Source organism: Heptranchias perlo, chromosome 9 (genome assembly GCF_035084215.1).
Source record: "Heptranchias perlo isolate sHepPer1 chromosome 9, sHepPer1.hap1, whole genome shotgun sequence".
Taxonomy (NCBI): domain Eukaryota; kingdom Metazoa; phylum Chordata; class Chondrichthyes; order Hexanchiformes; family Hexanchidae; genus Heptranchias; species Heptranchias perlo.
In genome coordinates, this window is record NC_090333.1 from 89,287,186 (window position 1) to 89,314,732 (window position 27,547).

Here is a 27,547-nt window from a genome sequence, read left to right on the forward strand (position 1 = left end):
GTTAGGGTTAGGGTTAGGGTTAGGGTTAGGGTTAGGGTTAGGTTGTATGGTGTGGGCAGGAGGGTAGTTACACCCTCTTGTGTTCGTATTCTCACTCAACCCTTGAGCTTCTTGTCACTTATACCTGCCACTTTTGGTTGGCCCACGCTTTACCTTACCACCTGGCTTCTTTTTCTTGCCGATCTCTTCTTAGTAATTTCTTGATCCGTAATCCTTTGATCCCCCTCTGGGGTTATAATGAGTTCCTGGGTTTTGCCAATTTATGGTCTCTATGTAGTATTTAGTTATTATTATTGGTGTTGGAACCCTACCCTTTATTTTAAGTAGTGTTAGGGTTATGTTGTATTGAGGTTGGGGGGGTTCAGGTTAGGGTTAGGGTTGCTGCACTGGGGTTAGTGTTGGGGTTAGGTGAGGGTCAGGGTCGCAGTTAGGTTCAGGGCTATATTGGGGTTAGGGTTAGGGTTAGGGTTAGGGTTAGGGTTAGGGTTAGGGTTAGGTTGTATGGTGTGGGCAGGAGGGTAGTGACACCCTCTTGTGTTCGTATTCTCACTCAACCCTTGAGCTTCTTGTCACTTATACCTGCCACTTTTGGTTGGCCCACGCTTTACCTTACCACCTGGCTTCTTTTTCTTGCCGATCTCTTCTTAGTAATTTCTTGATCCGTAATCCTTTGATCCCCCTCTGGGGTTATAATGAGTTCCTGGGTTTTACCAATTTATGGTCTCTATGTAGTATTTAGTTATTATTATTGGTGTTGGAACCCTACCCTTTATTTTAAGTAGTGTTAGGGTTATGTTGTATTGAGGTTGGGGGGTTCAGGTTAGGGTTAGGGTTGCTGCACTGGGGTTAGTGTTGGGGTTCGGTGAGGGTCAGGGTCGCAGTTAGGTTCAGGGCTATATTGGGGTTAGGGTTAGGGTTAGGGTTAGGGTTAGGGTTAGGGTTAGGGTTAGGTTGTATGGTGTGGGCAGGAGGGTAGTTACACCCTCTTGTGTTCATATTCTCACTCAACTCTTGAGCTTCTTGTCACTTATACCTGCCACTTTTGGTTGGCCCACGCTTTACCTTACCACCTGGCTTCTTTTTCTTGCCGATCTCTTCTTAGTAATTTCTTGATCCGTAATCCTTTGATCCCCCTCTGGGGTTATAATGAGTTCCTGGGTTTTGCCAATTTATGGTATCTATGTAGTATTTAGTTATTATTATTGGTGTTGGAACCCTACCCTTTATTGTAAGTAGTGTAAGGGTTATGTTGTATTGAGGTTGGGGGGGTTCAGGTTAGGGTTAGGGTTGCTGCACTGGGGTTAGTGTTGGGGTTAGGTGAGGGTCAGGGTCGCAGTTAGGGTCAGGGCTATATTGGGGTTAGGGTTAGGGTTAGGGTTAGGGTTAGGGTTAGGGTTAGGGTTAGGGTTAGGTTGTATGGTGTGGGCAGGAGGGTAGTGACACCCTCTTGTGTTCGTATTCTCACTCAACTCTTGAGCTTCTTGTCACTTATACCTGCCACTTTTGGTTGGCCCACGCTTTACCTTACCACCTGGCTTCTTTTTCTTGCCGATTTCTTCTTAGTAATTTCTTGATCCGTAATCCTTTGATCCCCCTCTCGGGTTATAATGAGTTCCTGGGTTTTGCCAATTTATGGTCTCTATGTAGTATTTAGTTATTATTATTGGTGTTGGAACCCTACCCTTTATTTTAAGTAGTGTTAGGGTTATGTTGTATTGAGGTTGGGGGGTTCAGGTTAGGGTTAGGGTTGCTGCACTGGGGTTAGTGTTGGGGTTAGGTGAGGGTCAGGGTCGCAGTTAGGTTCAGGGCTATATTGGGGTTAGGTTGGGGTGCATCAGGGTTAGGGTTAGGTGTTTAGGGGTGGGGTGGGGTTCGGGTTAGGTGTTTAGGGGTAGGGTTGGGTGCATCAGGGTTAGGGTTAGGTGTTTAGGGGTAGGGTAGGGTGCATCAGGGTTAGGGTCCAGGGTCAGAGTTGTGATTAGATTCAGGGCTGGGGGGTTGGAATTATGGGTTAGGGTTGCATTAGGGGTAGGGTTAAGTGAGGGTCAGGGTTTTGGAGTAGGGTGGGGTGTGTTAGGCTTAGATTTTAGGGGTGGGGTGGGAGATTAGGTTTGCTGTATTAGAGTTACGGTTAGGCTTTAGGGGTAGAGTGGGGTGCATTTGGAGTTAGGATTTGGGATATGGATGGGGTCTGTTTGTAGTTAGGGTTGGGGCTTTGGTCTTTTTGTTGTGGGCAGTGTGAGGTTTAGTGGTTTTGGTTAGCTTAAACAGTAGGGGTTAGCTCTGTTTATTGTGATTAGGGTAGGGTGTGGTTGCGGTTTGAGAGGTTTATGAAGCTGGGGTTGGGATTTGTGGTAATTAAGGTCGGGGCAGTTTTGTTTTTTGATGTTGGATTTCCCCCATTTTAGATCTGATTTAAGCCCTTTGGTAACTGAGTTTGTTGGGTTGTTATCCAGTGTTTTTCCCTCCTCTTCCTTTGTGAGGTTGTCCAGTTCATGTTGGTCTCCAACCCCATAAATTCCAGGGATTCAAGACCATGCTCCATGAAGTGTCGGGAGGTAGGTTTGTATACATCCTTTGTTCTAATAGCACTGAGGTGCCCTGTGAGCCTCATCCTTAGACTATTCCCTGTTTCTCCTACATACAAGATGTGGCATTGTTTGCATCGAATTGCATATACAGCATTGTGCTGTTCACATGTAATTCTTTGTTTAATTAGGGCTGCTTTTCCTGTGTGTCTATTTTGTATCATTTTGCGGATTATTAGGTATTTACACGTCCCACATTTTGGGTTTGTGCAGTTCTGGGTTGTCTGTTTTCTTATCCTACTCTGAACCAGCATGTCCCGAAGGTTTCGAGTTCTTTTGTATGCTGACGTTATGTGGTATCGACTAAGTGTGTCAACATCCTCTTTTAGTTTCCCAAATTGTTTTTTAATCACTCCGTGTATTAGTTTGGTCGTTGTATCGTATGTCGTTATCAGTGGTAGTCTTGCTACTTCTCTGTTTGGCCGTGGGCTATTCAGTCCCCTCAGGAAATCAGACTTAAGGTGCCTGAGGAACCTTTTTGTGTAACCTCTCTGTCTCAGTGCAGTAAATAGGGTTGTGGTGGCTTCCCTAAAGTCCTCTTCGTTTGTGCATATGCGGTGAAAACGTGTCAGTTGTGACTTCACCAGCCCCCGAAAGGTATGTTTTGGATGGTGGCTGTTTATGTGCAGGAGTGTGTGTGTGTCTGTTTCTTTAAAGAATACCTTTGTTGCTAGCTTGTGGCTGTTATTCTCCTGTTGTAATTTAAATACTGTTGTGTCCAGGAAATCCACACTTTCTCTATGTGTTGTAACTTTAAGTTTAATAGATTGGTGGTGACAGTTGAGAATACCTACAAATTCTTGCAATTCTGTTTCTGTGTGAGTCCAGACTCCGCATATGTCATCCAGTTTAGGGTTAGGGTTAGGGTTAGGGTTAGGGTTAGGGTTAGGTTGTATGGTGTGGGCAGGAGGGTAGTTACACCCTCTTGTGTTCGTATTCTCACTCAACGCTTGAGCTTCTTGTCACTTATACCTGCCACTTTTGGTTGGCCCACGCTTTACCTTACCACCTGGCTTCTTTTTCTTGCCGATCTCTTCTTAGTAATTTCTTGATCCGTAATCCTTTGATCCCCCTCTGGGGTTATAATGAGTTCCTGGGTTTTGCCAATTTATGGTCTCTATGTAGTATTTAGTTATTATTATTGGTGTTGGAACCCTACCCTTTATTTTAAGTAGTGTTAGGGTTATGTTGTATTGAGGTTGGGGGGGTTCAGGTTAGGGTTCGGGTTGCTGTACTGGGGTTAGTGTTGGGGTTAGGTGAGGGTCAGGGTCGCAGTTAGGTTCAGGGCTATATTGGGGTTAGGTTTTAAAATGGTGGACAGAGGGGGGAAACGCCCTCCCTATGTTGTCTGCCTCTTGGTTCTGGCCCGCACCTCAGACTGTTGCTGTTGTCCAAATGAATGCACCTTGTGCTTTAGCTTTCGGCACCATCCAGAGTTCCTGCTTGGCTACTACTGAATGTGTCTCGTCCTCCAGCCTTAAGTACCATCCATCGTTCCTTCTTGGAACACTCCGACCGGTTTCGCCATCTTGCGGCTCCTCAGGGAGTTACAAACAAACAGACAAAGTCCTCAGTGCGTCACTTGCAAAGGTTAGGTTTTAAAATGGTGGACAGAGGGGGGAAACGCCCTCCCTATGTTGTCTGCCTCTTGGTTCTGGCCCGCACCTCAGACTGTTGCTGTTGTCCAAATGAATGCACCTTGTGCTTTAGCTTTAGGCACCATCCAGAGTTCCTGCTTGGCTACTACTGAATGTGTCTCGTCCTCCAGCCTTAAGTACCATCCATCGTTCCTTCTTGGAACACTCCGACCGGTTTCGCCGTCTTGCGGCTCCTCAGGGAGTTACAAACAAACAGACAAAGTCCTCAGTGCGTCACTTGCAAAGGTTAGGTTTTAAAATGGTGGACAGAGGGGGGAAACGCCCTCCCTATGTTGTCTGCCTCTTGGTTCTGGCCCGCACCTCAGACTGTTGCTGTTGTCCAAATGAATGCACCTTGTGCTTTAGCTTTAGGCACCATCCAGAGTTCCTGCTTGGCTACTACTGAATGTGTCTCGTCCTCCAGCCTTAAGTACCATCCATCGTTCCTTCTTGGAACACTCCGACCGGTTTCGCCGTCTTGCGGCTCCTCAGGGAGTTACAAACAAACAGACAAAGTCCTTAGTGCGTCACTTGCAAAGGTTAGGTTTTAAAATGGTGGACAGAGGGGGGAAACGCCCTCCCTATGTTGTCTGCCTCTTGGTTCTGGCCCGCACCTCAGACTGTTGCTGTTGTCCAAATGAATGCACCTTGTGCTTTAGCTTTAGGCACCATCCAGAGTTCCTGCTTGGCTACTACTGAATGTGTCCCGTCCTCCAGCCTTAAGTACCATCCATCGTTCCTTCTTGGAACACTCCGACCGGTTTCGCCGTCTTGCGGCTCCTCAGGGAGTTACAAACAAACAGACAAAGTCCTTAGTGCGTCACTTGCAAAGGGTAGGTTTTAAAATGGTGGACAGAGGGGGGAAAACGCCCTCCCTATGTTGTCTGCCTCTTGGTTCTGGCACGCACCTCAGACTGTTGCTGTTGTCCAAATGGATGCACCTTGTGCTTTAGCTTTAGGCACCATCCAGAGTTCCTGCTTGGCTACTGCATTAGGGTTAGGGTTAGGGTTAGGGTTAGGGTTAGGGTTAGGGTTAGGGTTAGGTTGTATGGGTTCGGGTTAGGGTTAGGGTTAGGGTTACACTGCATTAGGGTTAGGGTTAGGGTTAGGAGGAGGAGTAGGAGCAGGAGGTGGAGAAGGAGCAGGAGGAGGAGAAGGTGCAGGAGGAGGAGAAGAAGCAGGAGTGGAGAAGGAGCAGGAGAAGAAGATGGAGCAGGAGGAGGAGAAGGAGCAGGAGGAGGAGAAGGTGCAGGAGGAGGAGTAGTAGCAGGAGGAGGAGAAGGAGCAGGAGGTGGACAAGGCGCAAGATGAGCAGAAGGAGCAGGAGGTCGAGAAGGAAACGGAGGTGGAGAAGGAGCAGGAGGGGGAGAAGGAGTAGGAGGAGGAGAAGGAGCAGGAGGTGGAGAAGGAGCAGGAGGTGGAGTAGGAGCAGGAGATGGAGAACGGGCAGGAGGTGGAGAAGGAACAGGGGAGCGAGAAGGAGCAGCAGGGCGAGAAGGAGCAGGAGGGCGAGAAGGAGCAAGAGTGGGAGTAGAAGCAGGAAGGCGAGAAGGAGCAGGAGGGCGAGAAGGAGCAGGAGGGCAAGATGGAGCAGGAGGTGGACAAGGAGCAGGAGGTGGACAAGGAGCAGGAGGAGGAGAAGGACGTGGACGAGGAGAAGGAGGTGGAGAAGGAGCAGGAGGAGGGGGAGGAACAGGAAGTGCAGAAGATGCAATCGGTGGAGAAGGAGCAGGAGGCGGAGAAGGACCAGGAGGGGGAGAAGGTGCAGGAGGAGGAGAAGGAGCAGGAGTGGACAAGGCGCAAGATGAGCAGAAGGAGCAGGAGGTCGAGAAGGAAACGGAGGTGGAGAAGGAGCAGGAGGGGGAGAAGGAGTAGGAGGTGGAGAAGGAGCAGGAGGAGGAGAAGGAGCAGGAGGAGGAGAAGGAGCAGGAGTGCAGAAGGAGCAGGTGAAGAAGAAAGACCAGGAGGTGGAGAAGGCTCAAGAAGAGGAGAAGGAGCAGGAGGGCGAGAAGGAGCTGGAGGGCGAGAAGGAGCAGGAGGGCGAGATGGATCAGGAGGTGGACAAGGAGCAGGAGGTGGACAAGGAGCAGGAGGAGGAGAAGGACGTGGATGAGGAGAAGGAGGAGAAGAAGTAGCAGGAGGTAGAGAAGCAGCATGAGTTGGAGAAGGAGCAGGAGGTAAAGAAGGAGCAGGAGGGAGACAAGGAGCGGGAGGTGGAGAAGGAGCAGGAGGAGGAGAAGGAGGAGAAGAAGTAGCAGGAGGTGGTGAATGAGCAGGAGTGGAGAAGGAGCAGCAAGTGGAGAAGGAGCAGGAGGTGGAGAAGGAGCAGGAGGAGGAGAAGGAGCAGGAGTGCAGAAGGAGCAGGTGAAGAAGAAAGAGCAGGAGGTGGAGAAGGCGCAAGAAGAGGAGAAGGAGCAGGAGGTCGAGAAGGAGCATGAGGGGGAGTAGAAGCAGGAGGGCGAGAAGGAGCAGTAGGGCGAGAAGGAGCTGGAGGGCGAGAAGGAGCAGGAGGGCGAGATGGAGCAGGAGGTGGACAAGGAGCAGGAGGTGGACAAGGAGCAGGAGGAGGAGAAGGACGTGGACGAGGAGAAGGAGGTGGAGAAGGAGCAGGAGGAGGAGGAGGAACAGGAAGTGCAGAAGATGCAATCGGTGGAGAAGGAGCAGGAGGCGGAGAAGGACCAGGAGGGGGAGTAGATGAAGGAGTTGGAGAAGAAGCAGGAGGAGGAGTAGGAGCAGGAGGTGGAGAAGGAGCAGGAGGAGGAGAAGGTGCAGGAGGAGGAGAAGGAGCAGGAGTGGAGATGGAGCAGGAGAAGAAGATGGAGCAGGAGGAGGAGAAGGAGCAGGAGGAGGAGAAGGTGCAGGAGGAGGAGAAGGAGCAGGAGTGGAGAAGGAGCAGGAGATGGACAAGGAGCAGGAGGTGGACAAGGAGCAGGAGGTGGACAAGAATCAGGAGATGGACACGGAGGAGGAGGTGGACAAGAAGCAGGAGGTGGACAAGGAGCAGGAGGTGGACAGGGAGCAGGAGGTGTAGAAGGAGGATGAGGTTGAGAAGGAGGTGAACAAGGAGCAGGAGGTGGACAAGGAGCAGGAGGTGGACACGGAGCAGGAGGAGGAGAAGGAGGTGGAGGAGCACAAGGAGGTGGAGAAGGAGCAGGAGGAGGAGAACGAACAGGAGGACGAGAAGGAGCAGGATGCGCAGAAAGAGCAGGAGTTGGAGAAGATGCTGGAAGAGGAGCAGGAGCAGGAGGAGAAGAAGGAGCAGGAGGTGGAGAAGGAGCAGGAGGTGGAGAAGGAGCAGGAGGAGGAGAAGGAGCAGGAGTGGAGCATGAGCAGGAGAAGAAGATGAAGCAGGAGGAGGAGTAGGAGCAGGAGGATGAGAAGGAGCAGGAGGTGGACAAGGCGCAACATGAGCAGAAGGAGCAGGAGGAGGAGAAGGAACAGGAGAAGGAGAAGAAGCAATAGGTGGAGCAGGAGCAGTAGGCGGAGAAGGACCAGGAGGAGGAGCAGGAGAAGGAGTTGGAGAAGAAGCAGGAGGAGGTGCAGGAGCAGGAGGAGAAGAAAGGGCAGGAGGTGGAGAAGGAGCAGGAGGTGGAGACGGAGCAGGAGGTGGACAAGGAGCAGGAGGGGGACAAGGAGCAGGAGGAGGAGAAGGACGTGGACGAGGAGAAGGAGGTGGAGAAGGAGCAGGAGGAGGAGGAGGAACAGGAAGTGCAGAAGATGCAATCGGTGGAGAAGGAGCAGGAGGAGGAGAAGGACCAGGAGGGGGAGTAGATGAAGGAGTTGGAGAAGAAGCAGGAGGTGGAGGTGGAGAAGGAGCAGGAGGTGGAGAAGGAGGAGAAGAAGTAGCAGGAGGTGGTGAATGAGCAGGAGTGGAGAAGGAGCAGCAAGTGGAGAAGGAGCAGGAGGTGGAGAAGGAGCAGGAGGAGGAGAAGGAGCAGGAGTGCAGAAGGAGCAGGTGAAGAAGAAAGAGCAGGAGGTGGAGAAGGCGCAAGAAGAGGAGAAGGAGCAGGAGGTCGAGAAGGAGCATGAGGGGGAGTAGAAGCAGGAGGACGAGAAGGAGCAGGAGCGCGAGAAGGAGCTGGAGGGCGAGAAGGAGCAGGAGGGCGAGATGGAGCAGGAGGTGGACAAGGAGCAGGAGGTGGACAAGGAGCAGGAGGAGGAGAAGGACGTGGACGAGGAGAAGGAGGTGGAGAAGGAGCAGGAGGAGGAGGAGGAACAGGAAGTGCAGAAGATGCAATCGGTGGAGAAGGAGCAGGAGGCGGAGAAGGACCAGGAGGGGGAGTAGATGAAGGAGTTGGAGAAGAAGCAGGAGGAGGAGTAGGAGCAGGAGGTGGAGAAGGAGCAGGAGGAGGAGAAGGTGCAGGAGGAGGAGAAGGAGCAGGAGTGGAGATGGAGCAGGAGAAGAAGATGGAGCAGGAGGAGGAGTAGTAGCAGGAGGAGGAGAAGGAACAGGAGGTGGACAAGGCGCAAGATGAGCAGAAGGAGCAGGAGGTCGAGAAGGAAACGGAGGTGGAGAAGGAGCAGGAGGGGGAGAAGGAGTAGGAGGAGGAGGAGAAGGAGCAGGAGTTGGAGAAGGAGCAGGAGGTGGAGTAGGAGCAGGAGATGGAGAACGAGCAGGAGGTGGAGAAGGAACAGGGGAGCGAGAAGGAGCAGGAGGGCGAGAAGGAGCAGGAGGGCGAGAAGGAGCAAGAGGGCGATCAGGAGCAGGAGGGCGAGAAGGAGCAGGACGTGGACAAGGAGCAGGAGATGGACAAGGAGCAGGAGGTGGACAAGGAGCAGGAGGTGGACAAGAATCAGGAGATGGACACGGAGGAGGAGGTGGACAAGAAGCAGGAGGTGGACAAGGAGCAGGAGGTGGACAGGGAGCAGGAGGTGTAGAAGGAGGATGAGGTTGAGAAGGAGGTGAACAAGGAGCAGGAGGTGGACAAGGAGCAGGAAGTGGACACGGAGCAGGAGGAGGAGAAGGAGGTGGAGGAGCAGAAGGAGGTGGAGAAGGAGCAGGAGGAGGAGAACGAACAGGAGGACGAGAAGGAGCAGGATGCGCAGAAAGAGCAGGAGTTGGAGAAGATGCTGGAAGAGGAGCAGGAGCAGGAGGAGAAGAAGGAGCAGGAGGTGGAGAAGGAGCAGGAGGTGGAGAAGGAGCAGGAGGAGGAGAAGGAGCAGGAGTGGAGCATGAGCAGGAGAAGAAGATGAAGCAGGAGGAGGAGTAGGAGCAGGAGGATGAGAAGGAGCAGGAGGTGGACAAGGCGCAACATGAGCAGAAGTAGCAGGAGGAGGAGAAGGAACAGGAGAAGGAGAAGAAGCAATAGGTGGAGCAGGAGCAGTAGGCGGAGAAGGACCAGGAGGAGGAGCAGGAGAAGGAGTTGGAGAAGAAGCAGGAGGAGGTGCAGGAGCAGGAGGAGAAGAAAGGGCAGGAGGTGGAGAAGGAGCAGGAGGTGGAGACGGAGCAGGAGGTGGACAAGGAGCAGGAGGTGGACAAGGAGCAGGAGGGGGACAAGGAGCAGGAGGAGGAGAAGGACGTGGACGAGGAGAAGGAGGTGGAGAAGGAGCAGGAGGAGGAGGAGGAACAGGAAGTGCAGAAGATGCAATCGGTGGAGAAGGAGCAGGAGGCGGAGAAGGACCAGGAGGGGGAGTAGATGAAGGAGTTGGAGAAGAAGCAGGAGGAGGAGGTGGAGAAGGAGCAGGAGGTGGAGAAGGAGCAGGAGGAGGAGAAGGAGCAGGAGTGGAGCATGAGCAGGAGAAGAAGATGAAGCAGGAGGAGGAGTAGGAGCAGGAGGATGAGAAGGAGCAGGAGGTGGAGAAGGAGCAGGAGGTGGAGAAGGAGCAGGAGGAGGAGCAGAGCAGGAGGAGGAGAAGAAGTCCGAGGTGGAGATGGAGCAGGAGTGGAGAAGGAGCAGGAGAAGAAGAAGGAGCAGGAGGAGGAGCAGGAGTAGGCGGAGGAGTAGTAGCAGGAGGAGGTAAAGGAGCAGTAGGAGGAGCAGGAGCAGGAGGAGGAGTAGTAGCAGGAGGTAGAGAAGCAGCATGAGTTGGAGAAGGAGCAGGAGGTGAAGAAGGAGCAGGAGGGAGACAAAGAGCGGGAGGTGGAGAAGGAGCAGGAGGAGGAGAAGGAGGAGAAGAGGTAGCAGGAGGTGGTGAATGAGCAGGAGTGGAGAAGGAGCAGCAAGTGGAGAAGGAGCAGGAGGTGGAGAAGGAGCAGGAGGACGATAAGGAGCATGTGGGGGAGAAGAAGCAGGAGGGCGAGAAGGACGTGGACGAGGATAAGGAGGTGGTGAAAGAGCAGGAGGAGGAGGAGGAACAGGAAGTGGAGAAGATGCAATCGGTGGAGAAGAAGCAGGAGGCGGAGAAGGACCAGGAGTGGGAGTAGGTGAAGGAGTTGGAGAAGAAGCAGGAGGAGGAGAAGGAGCAGGAGGAGGAGAAGGTGCAGGAGGAGGAGAAGGAGCAGGAGTGGCGAAGGAGCAGGAGGTGGAGAAGGAGTAGGAGTTCGAGAAGTAGCAGGAGGTGGAGGAGGAGCAGGAGGTGGAGAAGCAGAAGGAGTTGGAGAATAAGCAGGAGGAGGAGCTTGAGCAGGAGTGGGAGAAGGAGTTGGAGATGGAGCATGATGACGTTGAGCAGGAGGTGGAAATGGAGCAGGAGGTGGAGGAGGAGGAGTAGGAGCAGGAGGTGAAGAAGGAGCTGGAGGAGGAGAAGGAGCAGGAGGAGGAGAAGGAGCAGGAGGAAGTTGAGCAGGAATTGGAGAAGGTGCAGGATTTGGAGAAGGAGCAGAAGGAAGAGAACAAGCAGGAGGTGGCGAAGGAGCTGGAGGAGGAGAAGGAGCAGGAGGAGGAGATGGATCAGGAGGAGGTGTTGCAGGAGGAGGAGGTGGAGCTGGAGGTGGAGAAGGAGCAGGTGGAGGAGGTGGAGCAGGTGGAGGATGTTGATCAGGAGGACTAGAAGGAGCAGGAGGTGGAGAAGGAGCAGGAGGTGGAGAAGTAACAGGAGGAGGAGAAGGAGCACGAGGTGGAGCAGTCGGTGAAGAAGGGGCAGGTGGAGGAGGTGGAGCAGGAAGTGGAGAATGAGCAGGAGGAGGTGAAGGAGCAGGAGGTGGAGAAGGAGCAGGAGGTGGAGAAGGAGAAGGAGTTGGAGAATAAGCAGGAGGTGGAGAAGGAGAAGGAGTTGGAGAATAAGCAGGAGGAGGAGCTTGAGCAGGAGTGGGAGAAGGACTTCGAGATGGAGCAGGATGAGGTTGAGCAGGAGATGGAGAAGGAGCAGGAGGTGGAGAAGGAGAAGGAGTTGGAGAATAAGCAGGAGGTGGAGAAGGAGAAGGAGTTGGAGAATAAGCAGGAGGAGGAGCTTGAGCAGGAGTGGGAGAAGGACTTCGAGATGGAGCAGGATGAGGTTGAGCAGGAGATGGAGAAGGAGCAGGAGGTTGAGAATGAGCCGGACGTAGAGAAGGAGCCGAGGGTGGAGAAGGAGCCGGAGATGGAGATGGAGCCGGAGGTGGAGAGGGGGCAGGAGGAGAAGAAGGAGCTGAAGGAGGAGAAGGAACAGGAAGAAGAGAAGTAACAGGAGGAGGAGAAGGAGCACGAGGTGGAGCAGTAGGTGAAGAAGGGGCAGGAGGAGGAGGTGGAGCAGGAGGAGGAGGTGGAGCAGGAGGTGGAGAAGGAGCAGTAGGTGAAGAAGGGGCAGGAGGAGGAGGTGGAGCAGGAGGAGGAGGTGGAGCAGGAGGTGGAGAAGGAGCAGGGGGAGGAGGTGGAGCAGGAGGAGGATATTGATCAGGAGGAGTAGAAGGAGCAGGAGGAGGTTGAGCAGGAGGTGGAAATGGAGCAGTAGGTGGAGGAGGAGGAGCAGGAGCAGGAGGTGAAGAAGGAGCAGGAGGAGGTGAAGTAGCAGGAGGAGGAGAAGGAGCAGGAGGGGGAGAAGGAGCAGGAGGAGAAGAAGGAGCAGGAGGTGGAGAAGGAGCAGGAGGAGGAGAAGGAGCAGGAGGGGGAGCAGGAGCAGGAAGAGGAGAAGGAGCAGGAGGGGGAGAAGGAGCAGGAGGGGGAGAAGGTTGCAGGAGGAGGAGAAGGAGCAGGAGGAGGAGAAGGAGCTGCAGGTGGACAAGGTGCAGGAGGTGGACAAGGTGCAGGAGGTGAACAAGGAGCAGGAGCTTGAAAAGGATCAGGAGGTTGACAAGGAGCAGGAGGAGGAGAAGGAGGTGGAGAAGGTGTTGGAGAAGGAGCGGGAGTTGGAGAATACGCAATCGGTGGAGAAGGAGCAGGAGGCGGAGAAGGACCAGGACGGGGAGCAGGAGCACTCGGCGGAGAAAGAGAAGGATTAGCAGAAGGAGCAGCAGTTGGAGAAGAAGCAGGAGTATGAGGTTGAGCAGGAGTACGAGAAGGAGCAGGAGGAGGTTGAGCAGGTGATGGAGAAGGAGCATGAGGTGGAGAAGGAGCCGCAGGTGGAGAAGGAGCCGGAGGTGGAGAAGGAGCAGGAGGAGGAGAAGGAGCAGGAGGTGGAGAAGGAGCAGGAGGTGGAGAAGGAGCAGGAGGAAGAGAAGTAGCAGGATGTGCAGAAGAAGCAGGAGGGGGACAAGGAGCAGGAGGCGGAGAAGGAGCATGAGTGGGAGCAGGAGCACGAGGCAGAGAAAGAGCAGGAGGAAGAGAAGGAGCAGGAGGTGGAGAAGGAGCAGGAAGTGGAGAAGGAGAAGGAGTTGGAGAATAAGCAGGAGGTGGGAAGGAGAAGGAGTTGGAGAATAAGCAGGAGGAGGAGCTTGAGCAGGAGTGGGAGAAGGAGTTGGAGATGGAGCAGGATGAGGTTGATCAGGAGATGGAGAAGGAGCAGGATGTGCAGGTCGATCAGGAGGAGGAGCTGTTGCAGGAGGAGGAGGTGGACCTGGAGGTGGAGAAGGAGCAGGTGGAGGAGGTGGAGCAGGAGGAGGATGTTGATCAGGAGGAGTAGATGGAGCAGGAGGAGCTTGAGCAGGAGGTGAATATGGAGCAGGAGGTGGAGGAGGAGGAGGAGGAGCAGGAGGTGAAGAAGGAGCAGGAGGAGGAGACGTAGCAGGAGTAGGAGAAGGAGCAGGAGGGGTAGAAGGAGCAGGAGGAGGAGAAGGAGCAGGAGGTGGAGAAGGAGCAGGAGGAGGAGAAGGAGCTGGAGGAGGAGAAGGAGCAGGAGGGGGAGAAGGAGCAGGCGGGGGAGAAGGAGCATGAGGAGGAGGATGAGCCGGAGGTGGAGAAGGATCCGGAGGTGGAGAAGGAGCAGGAGGAGGAGAAGGAGCAGGAGGTGGAGATGGAGCAGGAGGTGGAGAAGGAGCAGGAGGAGGAGAAGGAGCTGGAGGAGGAGAAGCAGCAGGATGAGGTGGAGCAGCAGGAGGAGGTGGAGCAGGAGGAGGAGGTTGAGCAGGAGGAGGTGAAGGAGCAGCAGGAGGTTGAGCAGGAGGTAGAGTAGGAGGAGGAGATGGAGCAGGGGGAGGATGAGCAGGAGGTGGAGAAGGAGTCGGAGGAGGATGTGGATCAGGAGGAGGAGGTGCTGCAGGAGGAGGAGGTGGAGAAGGCGCAGGTGGAGGAGTTGGAGCAGGAGGAGGATGTTGATCAGGAGGAGTAGAAGGAGCAGGAGGAGGTTGAGCAGGAGGTGGAAATGGAGCAGGAGGTGGAGAAGGAGCAGGAGGAGGAGAAGGAGCAGGAGGTGGAGAAGGAGCAGGAGCAGGAGGAGGAGAAGGAGCTGGAGGAGCAGAAAGAGCAGGAGGAGGAGAAGGAGCAAGAGGGGGAGAAGGAGCAGGAGGGTGAGAAGGAGCAAGAGGAGGAGAAGGAGCAGGAGGATGAGAAGAAGCTGGAGGTGGACAAGGTGCAGGAGGTGGACAAGGTGCAGGAGGTGGACAAGGAGCAGGAGGAAGAGAAGTAGCAGGATGTGCAGATGAAGCAGGAGGGGGACAAGGAGCAGGAGCGGGACATGGAGCAGGAGGCGGAGAAGGAGCATGAGGGGGAGCAGGAGCACGAGGCGGAGAATGAGCAGGAGGAGGAGAAGGAGCAGGAGGTGGAGAAGGAGCAGGAGGTGGAGAAGGAGAAGGAGTTGGAGAATAAGCAGGAGGTGGAGAAGGAGAAGGAGTTGGAGAATACGCAGGAGGAGCTTGAGCAGGAGTGGGAGAAGGAGTTGGAGATGGAGCAGGATGAGGTTGAGCAGGAGATGGAGAAGGAGCAGGAGGTGGAGAATGAGCCGGACGTAGAGAAGGAGCCGAGGGTGGAGAAGGAGCCGGAGATGGAGATGGAGCCGGAGGTGGACAGGGGGCTGGAGGAGAAGAAGGAGATGAAGGAGGAGAAGGAACAGGAGGAAGAGAAGTAACAGGAGGAGGAGAAGGACCACGAGGTGGAGCAGTCGGTGAAGAAGGGGCAGGTGGAGGAGGTGGAGCAGGAAGTGGAGAATGAGCAGGAGGAGGTGAAGGAGCAGGAGGTGGAGAAGGAGCAGGAGGTGGAGAAGGAGGAGTTGGAGAATAAGCAGGAGGTGGAGAAGGAGAAGGAGTTGGAGAATAAGCAGGAGGAGGAGCTTGAGCAGGAGTGGGAGAAGGAGTTCGAGATGGAGCAGGATGAGGTTGAGCAGGAGATGGAGAAGGAGCAGGAGGTTGAGAATGAGCCGGAAGTAGAGAAGGAGCCGAGGGTGGAGAAGGAGCCGGAGATGGAGATGGAGCCGAAGGTGGAGAGGGGGCAGGAGGAGAAGAAGGAGCTGAAGGAGGAGAAGGAACAGGAAGAAGAGAAGTAACAGGAGGAGGAGAAGGAGCACGAGGTGGAGCAGTAGGTGAAGAAGGGGCAGGAGGAGGAGGTGGAGCAGGAGGAGGAGGTGGAGCAGGAGGTGGAGAAGGAGCAGGGGGAGGAGGTGGAGCAGGAGGAGGATATTGATCAGGAAGAGTAGAAGGAGCAGGAGGAGGTTGAGCAGGAGGTGGCAATGGAGCAGTAGGTGGAGGAGGAGGAGCAGGAGCAGGAGGTGAAGAAGGAGTAGGAGGAGGTGAAGTAGCAGGAGGAGGAGAAGGAGCAGGAGGGGGAGAAGGAGCAGGAGGAGAAGAAGGAGCAGGAGGTGGAGAAGGAGCAGGAGGAGGAGAAGGAGCAGGAGGGGGAGCAGGAGCAGGAAGAGGAGAAGGAGCAGGAGGGGGAGAAGGAGCAGGAGGGGGAGAAGGTTGCAGGAGGAGGAGAAGGAGCAGGAGGAGGAGAAGGAGCTGCAGGTGGACAAGGTGCAGGAGGTGGACAAGGTGCAGGAGGTGAACAAGGAGCAGGAGCTTGAAAAGGATCAGGAGGTTGACAAGGAGCAGGAGGAGGAGAAGGAGGTGGAGAAGGTGTTGGAGAAGGAGCGGGAGTTGGAGAATACGCAATCGGTGGAGAAGGAGCAGGAGGCGGAGAAGGACCAGGACGGGGAGCAGGAGCACTCGGCGGAGAAAGGGAAGGATTAGCAGAAGGAGCAGCAGTTGGAGAAGAAGCAGGAGTATGAGGTTGAGCAGTAGTACGAGAAGGAGCATGAGGAGGTTGAGCAGGTGATGGAGAAGGAGCATGAGGTGGAGAAGGAGCCGCAGGTGGAGAAGGAGCCGGAGGTGGAGAAGGAGCAGGAGGAGGAGAAGGAGCAGGAGGTGGAGAAGGAGCAGGAGGTGGAGAAGGAGCAGGAGGAAGAGAAGTAGCAGGATGTGCAGAAGAAGCAGGAGGGGGACAAGGAGCAGGAGGGGGACATGGAGCAGGAGGCGGAGAAGGAGCATGAGTGGGAGCAGGAGCACGAGGCAGAGAAAGAGCAGGAGGAGGAGAAGGAGCAGGAGGTGGAGAAGGAGCAGGAAGTGGAGAAGGAGAAGGAGTTGGAGAATAAGCAGGAGGAGGAGCTTGAGCAGGAGTGGGAGAAGGAGTTGGAGATGGAGCAGGATGAGGTTGATCAGGAGATGGAGAAGGAGCAGGATGTGCAGGTCGATCAGGAGGAGGAGCTGTTGCAGGAGGAGGAGGTGGACCTGGAGGTGGAGAAGGAGCAGGTGGAGGAGGTGGAGCAGGAGGAGGATGTTGATCAGGAGGAGTAGAAGGAGCAGGAGGAGCTTGAGCAGGAGGTGGAAATGGAGCAGGAGGTGGAGGAGGAGGAGGAGGAGCAGGAGGTGAAGAAGGAGCAGGAGGAGGAGACGTAGCAGGAGTAGGAGAAGGAGCAGGAGGGGTAGAAGGAGCAGGAGGAGGAGAAGGAGCAGGAGGTGGAGAAGGAGCAGGAGGAGGAGAAGGAGCTGGAGGAGGAGAAGGAGCAGGAGGAGGAGAAGGAGCAGGAGGGGGAGAAGGAGCAGGCGGGGAGAAGGAGCATGAGGAGGAGGATGAGCAGGAGGAGGAGAAGGAGCAGGAGGTGGAGAAGGTGCAGGCGGTGCAGAAGGAGCAGGAGGAGGAGAAGGAGCAGGAGGTGGAGAAGGAGAAGGAGGTGGAGAAGGAGCAGGATGAAGAGAAGTAGTAGGATGTGCAGAAGAAGCAGGAGGGGGACAAGGAGCAGGAGGGGTACATGGAGCAGGAGGCGGAGAAGGAGCAGGAGGGGGAGAAGGAGATGGAGTTGGAGAATAAGCAGGAGGAGGAGCTTGAGCAGGAGTGAGAGAAGGAGTAGGAGATGGAGCAGGAGGAGGTTGAGCAGGAGATGGAGAAAGAGCAGGAGGTGAAGAATGAGCCCGACGTAGAGAAGGAGCCGAGGGTGGAGAAGGAGCCAGAGATGGAGATGGAGCCGGAGGTGGAGAGAGGGCAGGAGGGGAAGAAGGAGCTGAAGGAGGAGAAGGAACAGGAGGAAGAGAAGTAACAAGAGGAGGAGAAGGAGCACGAGGTGAAGAAGCAAGTGGAGAATGAGCAGGAGGAGGAGGTGGAGCAGGAGGTGGAGAAGGAGGAGGAGGTGGAGCAGGAGGTGAAGAAGGGGCAGGAAGGGGAGGAGGAGGAGAAGGAGCAGGAGGTGGAGATGGAGCAGGATTGGAGAAGAAGCAGGTGGAGAAGAAGGACCAGGAGGAGGAGAAGCAGCAGGAGGAGAAGCAGCAGGAGGAGGAGGTTGAGCAGGAGGAGGTGAAGGAGCAGCAGGAGGTTGAGCAGGAGGTAGAGTAGGAGGAGGAGATGGAGCAGGGGGAGGATGAGTAGGAGGTGGAGAAGGAGTAGGAGGAGGAGGTGGATCAGGAGGAGGAGGTGCTGCAGGAGGAGGAGGTGGAGCTGGAGGTGGAGAAGGAGCAGGTGGAGGAGTTGGAGCAGGAGGAGGATGTTGTTCAGGAGGAGTAGAAGGAGCAGGAGGAGGTTGAGCAGGAGGTGGAAATGGAGCAGGAGGTGGAGGAGTAGGAGGAGCAGGAGGTGAAGAAGGAGCAGGAGGAGGAGAATTAGCAGGAGGAGGAGAAGGAGCAGGAGGGGGAGAAGGAGCAGGAGGAGGAGAAGGAGCAGGAGGTGGAGAAGGAGCAGGAGCAGGAGGAGGAGAAGGAGCTGGAGGATGAGAAGGAGCAGGGGGAGGAGAAGGAGCAGGAGGGGGAGAAGGAGCAGGAGGGGGAGAAGGAGCAGGAGGGGGAGAAGGAGCAGGAGGGGGAGAAGGAGCAGGAGGGGGAGAAGGAGCAAGAGGAGGAGAAGGAGCAGGAGGAGGAGAAGAAGCTGGAGGTGGACAAGGTGCAGGAGGTGGACAAGGTGCAGGAGGTGGACAAGGAGCAGGAGCTTGAAAAGGATCAGGAGGTTGACAAGGAGCAGGAGGAGGAGAAGGAGGTGGAGAAGGTGTTGGAGAAGGAGCGGGAGTTGGAGAATACGCAATCGGTGGAGAAGGGGCAGCAGGCGGATAAGGACGAGGACGGGGAGCAGGAGCACTCGGCGGAGAAAGAGAAGGATTAGCAGAAGGAGCAGCAGTTGGAGAAGAAGCAGGAGTATGAGGTTGAGCAGGAGTACGAGACGGAGCAGGAGGAGGTTGAGCAGGTGATGGAGAAGGAGCATGAGGTGGAGAAGGAGCCGCAGGTGGAGAAGGAGCCGAAGGTGGAGAAGGAGCAGGAGGAGGAGAAGGAGCAGGAGGTGGAGAAGGAGCAGGAGGTGGAGAAGGAGCAGGAGGAAGAGGAAGAGAAGTAGCAGGATGTGCAGAAGAAGCAGGAGGGGGACAAGGAGCAGGAGGGGGACATGGAGCAGGAGGCGGAGAAGGAGCATGAGGGGGAGCAGGAGCACGAGGCGGAGAAAGAGCAGGAGGAGGAGAAGGAGCAGGAGGTGGAGAAGGAGCAGGAGGTGGAGAAGGAGAAGGAGTTGGAGAATAAGCAGGAGGTGGAGAAGGAGAAGGAGTTGGAGAATCAGCAGGAGGAGGAGCTTGAGCAGGAGATGGAGAAGGAGCAGGAGGTCGAGAATGAGCCGGACGTAGAGAAGGAGCCGAGGGTGGAGAAAGAGCCGGAGATGGAGCCGGAGGTGGAGAGGGGGCAGGAGGAGAAGAAGGAGCTGAAGGAGGAGAAGGAATAGGAGGAAGAGAAGTAACAGGAGAAGGAGAAGGAGCAAGAGGTGGAGCAGTAGGTGAAGAAGGGGCAGGAGGAGGAGGTGGAGCAGGAAGTGGAGAATGAGCAGGAGGAGGAGGTGGAGCAGGAGGTGGAGAAGGAGGAGGAGGTGGAGCAGGAGGTGAAGAAGGGGCAGGAAGGGGAGGAGGAGGAGAAGGAGCAGGAGGTGGTGATGGAGCAGGATTGGAGAAGGAGCAGGAGGAGAAGAAGGAGCAGGAGGAGCAGAAGCAGCAGAAGGAGGAGAAGCAGCAGGAGGAGCAGGAGGAGGAGGGTGAGCAGGAGGAGGTGAAGGAGCAGCAGGAGTTTGAGCAGGAGGTAGAGTAGGAGGAGGAGATGGAGCAGTGGGAGGATGAGCAGGAGGAGGAGAAGGAGCAGGAGGAGGAGAAGGAGCAGGAGGAAGTTGAGCAGGAATTGGAGAAGGAGCAGGATTTGGAGAAGGAGCAGAAGGAGGAGAACAAGCAGGAGGTGGCGAAGGAGCTGGAGGAGGAGAAAGAGCAGGAGGAGGAGGTGGATCAGGAGGAGGAGGTGTTGCAGGAGGAGGAGGTGGAGCTAGAGGTGGAGAAGGAGCAGGTGGAGGAGGTGGAGCAGGAGGAGGATGTTGATCAGGAGGAGTAGAAGGAGCAGGAGGAGGTTGAGCAGGAGGTGGAAATGGAGCAGGAGGTGGAGGAGGAGGAGCAGGAGCAGGAGGTGAAGAAGGAGCAGGAGGAGGTGAATTAGCAGGAGGAGGAGAAGGAGCAGGAGGGGGAAAAGGAGCAGGGGGAGGAGAAGGAGCAGGAGGTGGAGAAGGAGCAAGAGGGGGAGATGGAGCAGGAGGGGGAGAAGGAGCAGGAGGGGGTGAAGGAGCAGGAGGAGGAGAAACAGCAGGAGGAGGAGAAGGAGCTGGAGGTGGACAAGGTGCAGGTGGTGGACAAGGAGCAGGAGGTGGACAAGGAGCAGGAGGTTGAAACGGATCAGGACGTTGAAAAGGAGCAGGAGGAGGAGAAGGAGGTGGAGAAGCTGTTGGAGGAGGAGAAGGAGCGGGAGGTGGAGAATACGCAATCGGTTGAGAAGGAGCAGGAGGCGGAGAAGGACCAGGACGGGGAGCAGGAGCACTCGGCGTAGAAAGAGAAGGATTAGGAGAAGGAGCAGCAGTTGGAGAAGAAGCAGGAGTATGAGGTGAGCAGGAGTACGAGAAGGAGCAGGAGGAGGCTGAGCAGTTGATGGAGAAGGAGCATGAGGTGGAGAAGGAGCCGGAGGTGGAGAAGGATCCGGAGGTGGAAAATGAGCAGGAGGAGGAGAAGGAGCAGGAGGTGGAGGTGGAGCAGGAGGTGGATAAGGAGCAGGAGGAAGAGAAGTAGTCGGATGTGCAGAAGAAGCAGGAGGGGGACAAGGAGCAGGAGGGGGACATGGAGCAGGAGGCGGAGAAGGAGCAGGAGTGGGAGCAGGAGCAGGAGGAGGAGAAGGAGCAGGAGGGGGAGAAGGAGCAGGAGGGTGAGTAGGAGCAGGAGGGGGAGAAGGAGCAGGAGGGGGAGAAGGAGCAGAAGGAGGAGAAGGAGCAGGAGATGGACAAGGTGCAGGAGGTGGACAAGGTGCAGGAGGTGGACAAGGAGCAGGAGGAGGAGAAGGAGGTGGAGAAGGTGTTGGAGAAGGAGCGGGAGTTGGAGAATACGCAATCGGTGAAGAAGGAGCAGGAGGCGGAGAAGGACCAGGACGGGGAGCAGGAGCACTCGGCGGAGAAAGAGAAGGATTAGCAGAAGGAGCAGCAGTTGGAGAAGAAGCTGGAGTATGAGGTTGAGCAGGAGTACGAGAATGAGTCGGAGGAGGTTGAGCAGGTGATGGAGAAGGAGCATGAGGTGGAGAAGAAGCCGCAGGTGGAGAAGGAGCCGGAGGTGGAGAAGGAGCAGGAGGAGGAGAAGGAGCAGGAGGTGGAGAAGGAGCAGGAGGTGGAGAAGGAGCGGGAGGAAGAGAAGTAGCAGGATGTGCAGAAGAAGCAGGAGGGGGACAAGGAGCAGGAGGGGGACATGGAGCAGGAAGCGGAGAAGGAGCATGAGGAGGAGCAGGAGCACGAGGCAGAGAAAGAGCTGGAGGAGGAGAAGGAGCAGGAGGTGGAGAAGGAGCAGGAGGTGGAGAAGCAGAAGGAGTTGGAGAATAAGCAGGAGGAGGAGCTTGAGCAGGAGTGGGAGAAGGAGTTGGAGATGGAGCATGATGACGTTGAGCAGGAGGTGGAAATGGAGCAGGAGGTGGAGGAGGAGGAGTAGGAGCAGGAGGTGAAGAAGGAGCTGGAGGAGGAGAAGGAGCAGGAGGAGGAGAAGGAGCAGGAGGAAGTTGAGCAGGAATTGGAGAAGGAGCAGGATTTGGAGAAGGAGCAGAAGGAGAACAAGCAGGAGGTGGCGAAGGAGCTGGAGGAGGAGAAGGAGCAGGAGGAGGAGGTGGATCAGGAGGAGGTGTTGCAGGAGGAGGAGGTGGAGCTGGAGGTGGAGAAGGAGCAGGTGGAGGAGGTGGAGCAGGTGGAGGATGTTGATCAGGAGGAGTAGAACGAGCAGGAGGAGGTTGAGCAGGAGGTGGAAATGGAGCAGGAGGTGGAGGAGGAGGAGTAGGAGGAGGTGAAGAAGGAGCAGGAGGAGGAGAAGTAGCAGGAGGAGGGGAAGGAGCAGGAGGGGGAGAAGGAGCAGGAGGAGGAGAAGGAGCAGGAGTGGGAGACGGAGCAGGACGGGGAGAAGGAGCAGGAGGAGGAGTTGGAGCTGGAGGTGGACAAGGTGCAGGTGGTGGACAAGGAGCAGGAGGTGGACAAGGAGCAGGAGGTTGAAAAGGATCAGGAGGTTGAAAAGGAGCAGGAGGAGGAGAAGAAGGTGGAGAAGGTGTTGGAGGAGGAGAAGGAGCGGGAGTTGGAGAATACACAATCGGTGGAGAAGGAGTAGGAGGCGGAGAATGACCAGGAAGGGTAGCAGTAGCACTCGGCAGAGAAAGAGAAGGAATAGGAGAAGGAGCAGCAGTTGGAGAAGGAGCAGGAGGTGGAGAAGGAGTTGGAGAAGAAGCAGGAGTATGAGGTTGAGCAGGAGTACGATAAGGAGCAGGAGGAGGTTGAGCAGGTGATGGAGAAGGAGCCGGAGGTGGAGAAGCAGCCGGAGGTGGAGAAGTTGCCGGAGGTGGAGAAGAAGCCGGAGGTGAATAAGGAGACGGAGGTGGAGAAGGCGCCGGAGGTGGAGAAGGAACCGGAGGTGGAGAAGGAGCCGGAGGTGGAGAAGGGGCAGAAGGGGATGGAGGGAGCAGGAGGTGGAAATGGAGCAGGAATTGAGAAGGAGCAGGAGGAAAAGAAGGAGCATGAGGAAAAGAACGAGCTGGAGGAGGAGAAGGAACAGGAGGAGGAGAAGGAGCAGGAGGTGGAGAAGGAGGTGGAGCAGCAAGTGGAGAATGAGCAGCAGGAGGAGGTTGAGCAGGAGGAGGAGTTGGAGCAGGATGTGGAGAAGGAGGAGGAGGAGGAGGTCGAGTAGGAGGAGGAGAAGTAGCAGGAGGAGGTTGAGCTGGAGATAGAGAAGAAGTAGGAGGAGGAGAAGGAGCAGAAGGAGTAGTTTGAGGAGGAGGAGAAGAAGGAGCAGTAGCTGGAGAAGGAGCAGGAGGTGGAGAAGGAGCAGGAGGGGGAGAAGGATCAGGAGGGTGAGAATGAGCAGGCGGAGGAGAAGGAGCAGGAGGAGGAGATGGAGCAGCAGGAGGTTAGCATTAGGGTTAGGGTTAGGTTAGTGCATTCGGGTTAGGGTTAGGGCTCGGGTTAGGGTTAGGGTTAGTGCATTAGGGTTAGGGTTAGGGTTAGTGTTAGTGCATTAGGGTTAGGGTTAGGGTTAGGGTTAGGTAGTTTAGTGCGGGCCGGAGGGGAGTTACACCCTCTTGTGTTCGTATTCTCACTCAACGCTTGAGCTTCTTGTCACTTATACCTGCCACTTTCGGTTGGCCCACGCTTTACCTTACCACCTGTCTTATTTTTCTTGCCGATCTCTTCTTCGTCGTTTCTTGATCAGTAATCCTTTGATCCCGCTCTGGGGTTATTGTCAGTTCCTGAGTTTTGCCAACTTATGGTCTCTATGTAGTGTTTAGTTATTATTTATTTTGTTTTTGGTGTTGGCATCTACCCTTTAGTTTTAGTAGTGTTAGGGTTATGTTGTATTGAGGTTGGGGGGTTCAGGTTAGGGTTCGGGTTGCTGCATTGGGGTTTGTGTTAGGGTTAGGCGAGGGTCAGGGTTGCAGTTAGGGTTAGGTTTTAGGGGTGGGGTGCATCTGTGTAAGGGTTAGGTGTTTAGGGGTGGGGTGCGGTTAGGGTTAGGGTTAGGGTTAGGGTTAGGGTAGGGTTAGGGTTAGGGTTAGGGTTAGGGTTAGGGTTGGGGCTTTGGTCTGTTTGTTGTGGGCAGTGGGGGTTTAGTGGTTTTGGTTAGGTCTAACAGTAGGGGTTACGTCTGTTTATTGTGGTTAGGGTAGGGTGTGGTTGCGGTTTGAGAGGTTTATCAAGATGGGGTTGGGATTTGTGGTAATTCAGGTCGGGGCAGTTTTGTGTTTTAATATTGGATTTTCCCTAATTTAGATCTGATTTAAGCCCTTTGGTAGCTGAGTTTGTAGTGTTATTATCCAGTGTTTTTCCCTCCTCTTCCTTTGTGAGGTTGTCCAGTTCATGTTGGTCTCCAACCCCATAAATTCCAGGGATTCAAGACCATGCTCCATGAAGTGTCGGGAGGTAGGTTTGTATACATCCTTTGTTCTAATAGCACTGAGGTGCCCTGTGAGCCTCATCCTTAGGCTATTCCCTGTTTCTCCTACATACAAGATGTGGCATTGTTTGCATCGAATTGCATCGACAGCACTGTGCTGTTCACATGTATATCTCTGTTTAATTAGGGCTGCTTTTCCTGTGTGTCTATTTTGTATAATTTTGCGGAGAAAACCTGATTTCGAAGGTCCGATTCCCCCAAAAAATTCCCGTAACCGCTGCCACCCACCTCCCGGGGGAGAGGAGGGCGAAAGAAAGGACCCCCAGCCCCAGAGAGACCCAGTAAACCCTTTTATTTACGGGCCCTGCCCTCGTGTTTCAACCGAGAAAACTCCATATCCCACAATGCCTCACGCGGCGCTAGCTTTTCAGTCGCTGCGAAAAAAACCCGATCTCAAAGATAAAAATCACCCGGTGAACGCTCAAAATCTAAAGACGAAATAAAGTTATCAGAGTCTCACTCGTGTCCCCAACTCCTCCAGATCGCCGGGGAAAGGGTTTCTTTCAAAAAACCGGAGGTCGATATCCAGGAGCTCCCTGCTGTCGCGTTCCCCGCAGCACCAGGCATCTCTTAAAGGGGCCGTCCCCGCATCAATATCAAGAGACCGTGTCTATTATTCCGACGGGAACTCCAACTTTTTTCAAAAAAACCTGTCATCTTTTGTGCCCTTAATGCTGTCCTAAACCTCGTTGGGGGGTGGGGGAGGGTTGGATGATGAGTTCCATGTCTGTCAGTCTCACATTTCCAGCCATGCTTTTTTTAATCTGCAACTTTTTAAAAAAAAATTAAATTTTAAAATCCTCCTTGGTGCTCCCTATTTTTATAGTTTTCCTAAGTTTGCTTGCTGCTTTTTTTGTGGGGGGGCGAAAGGGGAACAAAAAGTTATTTAACCATCTCCCTCACTGATCAAGTTTAGACTTAAGGTATTTGCAAGAGATATTCTCTGGGTTTTCCCTTTCTTGGCATTTATATCTTTTTTTGTCTGTGGTAATGCAAAGCGTGTCACTCCTGAATGTTAGGTTGTATGGTGTGGGCAGGAAGGTAGTTACACCCTCTTGTGTTCGTATTCTCACTCAACCCTTGAGCTTCTTGTCACTTATACCTGCCACTTTTGGTTGGCCCACGCTTTACCTTACCACCTGGCTTCTTTTTCTTGCCGATCTCTTCTTAGTAATTTCTTGATCCGTAATCCTTTGATCCCCCTCTGGGGTTATAATCAGTTCCTGGGTTTTGCCAATTTATGGTCTCTATGTAGTATTTAGTGATTATTATTGGTGTTGGAACCCTACCCTTTATTTTAAGTAGTGTTCGGGTTATGTTGTATTGAGGTTGGGGGGTTCAGGTTAGGGTTAGCGTTGCTGCATTGGGGTTAGTGTTGGGGTTAGGTGAGGGTCAGGGTCGCAGTTAGTTTCAGGGCTATATTGGGGATAGGTTGGGGTGTATCAGGGTTAGGGTTAGGTGTTTAGGGGTGGGGTGGGGTTAGGGTTAAGTTTTAGGGGTAGGGTTGGGTGCATTAGGGTTATGTTTTAGGGGTAGGGTTGGGTGCATCAGGGTTAGGGTTAGGTGTTCAGGGGTAGGGTAGGATGCATCAGGGTTAGGGTTAGGTGTTTAGGGGTAGGGTAGGGCGCATCAGGGTTAGGGTCCAGGGTCAGAGTTATGATTAGATTCAGGGCTAGCAGGTTAGGGTTATGGGGTAGGGTTGCATTAGGCGTAGGTTTAAGTGAGGTTCAGGGTTTGGAGTAGGGTGCAGTGTGTTAGGTTTCGGTTTGAGGGGTGGGGTGGGAGATTAGGGTTGCTGTATTAGAGTTAGGGTTAGGCTTTAGGGGTAGAGTGGGGTGCGTTAGGGTTAGGGTTAGGGTTAGGGTTAGGGTGAGGGTTAGGTTTAGGGTGAGGGTTAGGGTAAGGGTGAGGGATAGGGTTAGCGTTATGGTGAGGGTTAGGGTTAGGGTGAGGGTGAGGGTTAGGATTAGGGTTAGGGTTAGGCTTAGGGTTAGGGTTCGGTTGTATGGTGTGGGCAGGAGGGTAGTTACACCCTCTTGTGTTCGTATTCTCACTCAACGCTTGAGCTTCTTGTCACTTATACCTGCCACTTTTGGTTGGCCCACGCTTTACCTTACCACCTGGCTTCTTTTTCTTGCCGATCTCTTCTTAGTAATTTCTTGATCCGTAATCCTTTGATTCACCTCTGGGGTTATAATCAGTTCCTGGGTTTTGCCAATTTATGATCTCTATGTAGTATTTAGTTATTATTTGCTTACTTGTATATTATTATTGGTGTTGGAACCCTACCCTTTATTTTAAGTAGTGTTAGGGTTATGTTGTATTGAGGTTGGGGGGTTCAGGTTAGGTTTAGGTTTGCTGCGTTGAGGTTAGTGTTATGGTTAAGTGAGGGTCATGGTCGCAGTAAGGTTCAGGGCTATATTGGGGTTAGGTTGGGGTGAATCAGTGTTAGGGTTACGTGTTTAGTGGTGGGGTAGGCTGCATCAGGGTTAGGGTTATGTGTTTAGGGGTAGGGTAGGGTGCATCAGGGTTAGGGTTAGGTGTTTAGGGGTAGGGTAGGGTGCATCAGGGTTAGGGTTAGGGTTAGGGTTAGGGTTAGGTTAGGGTTACGTTAGGGTTAGGGTTAGGGTTAGGGTTACAATGCATTAGGGTTAGGGCTAGGGTTAGGGTTAGGGATCGGGTTAGGGTTACGCTGCATTAGGGTTAGTGTTAGGGTTAGGTTAACGCTACATTAGGCTTAGGGTTAGGGTTCGGGTTAGGGTTAGGTTTACGCTGCATTAGTGTTAGGGTTAGGGTTAGGGTTAGGATTAGGGGACTGCATTACGGTTAGGGTTAGGGTTAGGTTTAGGGTTAGGGTTAAGGTTACGCCGCATTAGGCTTAGGGTTAGGGTTAGGGTTAGGTTTTATGGTGTGGGCAGGAGAGTAGTTACACCCTCTTGTGATCATATTCTCTCTCAACCATTGAGCTTCTTGTCACTTATACCTGCCACTTTTGGTTGGCCCACGCTTTACCCTACCACATGTCTTCTTTTTCTTGCCGATCTCTTCTTAGTAATTTCTTGTTCTGTAATCCTTTGATCCCACTCTGGGGTTATAATCAGTTCCTGGGTTTTGCCAATTTATGGTCTCTATGTAGTATTTAGTTATTATTTGCTTACTTGTATATTATTATTGGTGTTGGAACCCTACCATTTATTTTAAGTCGTGTTAGGTTTATGTTGTATTGAGGTTGGGGGGTTCAGGTTAGGGTTAGGTTTGCTGCATTGGGTTTAGTGTTGGGGTTAGGTGAGGGTCAGGGTCGCAGTTAGGTTCAGGGCGATATTGGGTTTAGGTTGGGGTGAATCAGGGTTAGGGTTAGGTGTCTAGTGGTCGGGTAGGGTGCATCAGGGTTAGGGTTAGGTGTTTAGGGATCGGGTAGGTTGCATCAGGGTTAGGGTTAGGTGTTAAGGGGTCGGGTAGGGTGCATCAAGGTTAGGGTCCAGGGTCAGAGTTGTGATTAGGTTCAGGGCTAGGGGGTCAGGTTTATGGGTTAGGGTTGCATTAGGGGTAGGGTTAAATGAGGGTCAGTGTTTGGAGAAGGGTGGGGTGTGTTAGGTTTCGGTTTTAGGGGTGGGGTGGGAGATTAGGGTTGCTGTATTAGAGTTACGGTTAGGCTTTAGGGGTAGAGTGGGGTGCATTGGAGTTAGGATTTGGGATATGGATGGGGTCTGTTTGTAGTTAGGGTTGGTGATTTGGTCTGTTTGTTGTGGGCAGTGTGGGGTTCAGTGGTTTTGGTTAGCTCAAACAGTAGGGGTTAGCTCTGTTTATTGTGATTAGGGTAGTGTGTGGTTGCGGTTTGAGAGGTTTATCAAGCTGGGGTTGGGATTTGTGGTAATTAAGGTCGGGGCAGTTTTGTTTTTTAATGTTGGATTTCCCCCATTTTAGATCTGATTTAAGCCCTTTGGTAACTGAGTTTGTAGGGTTGTTATCCAGTGTTTTTCCCTCCTCTTCCTTTGTGAGGTTGTCCAGTTCATGTTGGTCTCCAACCCCATAAATTCCAGGGATTCAAGACCATGCTCCATGAAGTGTCGGGAGGTAGGTTTGTATACATCCTTTGTTCTAATAGCACTGAGGTGACCTGTGAGCCTCATCCTTAGACTATTCCCTGTTTCTCCTACATACAAGATGTGG